Source organism: Geospiza fortis, unplaced genomic scaffold (genome assembly GCF_000277835.1).
Source record: "Geospiza fortis unplaced genomic scaffold, GeoFor_1.0 scaffold78, whole genome shotgun sequence".
Lineage (NCBI taxonomy): Eukaryota > Metazoa > Chordata > Aves > Passeriformes > Thraupidae > Geospiza > Geospiza fortis.
The window spans coordinates 5,315,958-5,317,560 of record NW_005054339.1 but is presented as its reverse complement, the minus strand read 5'-3'; positions in this window follow the sequence as shown (position 1 = coordinate 5,317,560).

Below are 1,603 nucleotides of genomic sequence, written 5' to 3'. Positions count from 1 at the left end.
GGGGAAAGGGGGTGGCACAGGGGCCAAAGCGGGGTTACAGCGCCGGGAAAGGCGGGGTGTGATAGCGCTGGTGTGTCCATGACAAGGGGGGGACAAGGACTGCAAGATGGCTACAGTGGGGAGGGAGAGGGACGTCAGTGCAAGGGGGGATGCAGTGAAACTGCAAAAGGAACGCAGGGGAGAAGTAATGGGGCTTCCATGGGGATTGCGACAGGGGTGGAAAGGAGGGTGCAATGGGGGATTCAGTGGAGCTGGGATGGGAATTCAGTGGCGTTAAAGCAGGAGATGCAGCTGGGCTGCAGCAGAAGTGCAAGCGGTATATAGGGTGTAACACGGGTGCCAGGGGACAGCGTGGGGGTACAAGAGGGGACACAGAGTGGCAATGTGATGTGACTTTAGTGGAGTGTAAGGGAGGGGTGCAGGGGGTGGGCAGTTACACCAGGGTTAGGGTTAGGTTTACCCTAACCTGGGAAGATGATTCACCCCCAAGGCTGCGAGCAGTCACTTGTTAGGATCGCAAACAGCCTCACCACGAGAGGTGTAAAAGGGGGGGTATTGCAAGGGAGACACAGCAGGGAGCCAAGAAGGATGCAACGAGGCTACAGAACTCTCTTACAACGGGGTTGCCATGGGGATGCAACAGCGATAAAAAAGGGAATCTGATACGGCAGCAACAGGGTCACAACAAGGAGACACAAGCGTGGAAACAACGGGGGGGTTGCAACAGGGATGTCAAGGGGATGGCAATACAGTTGCCACAGAACTACAAAGGGGGAGAATGCAGCGCTGCACCCCACAGAGAAACCTCACAGCCCCCTTGCATGAGGCCCTGGAGCAAGCTTGGGGTGGGGGACAGCTGCTCCCGGGTCTGGGGAGGGCTCTGGTCAGGGATGTTCCCATGGGAAGGACACAAAGGTTGAAATCAGAGCATCCAACCTATAAAAATCCTATTTCAGATGTTAAAGTAAGTCTGTCAGGTTACAAATCTTTTACCTTCCCAACAGATGGCACTGCTATCAGGAGCTGCATTTCAACTTGCATTTTAAAATCTGCTCCGATTTTTCCTACAACTGCCAATTGAATCCTTTTGCTCTAAGGGTCACATATCAGGCTGGTGTGTATCTTTAAATTATGCCAAAAAGTTATGAGAAAACTTAATTAAATTGGAAATGAGATCAGCTCCTGAATAAATGCAAACTGGGTCAAATCCTCACCCCACCTGTGCTCTGATAAAGGATGTCCCTTTGCCCTGGCAGGCTGGGGAAGGTGAGATAATTGGGGCAAAGGGCTTTCCAGGTCAGAGTTTACTACAATAACCATAAGCTTTTGATAACATGAACTCTCGGAAGAGATTTATAACCAAAAATCAAGGGGTTTAGGTGGCCTGGTGAAGTTGAGGCTCAGCCTGTTTTGGGTTTTCTTTCTCAGTCAAGCTGGGCTAAACAAAGCTGAGTTTCTGCTAAGGTGACCTGGGTGGACACGAGAGGTGTTTCACAAGCCTTCAAACCCTGTTTGCAGTCAGAGCTGTTTGTTCAGCTCTCTCATGCACGGCCAGGACACCTGCAGGGCAGTGCTGACTCAGAGCCATGGATTACCCACCCCA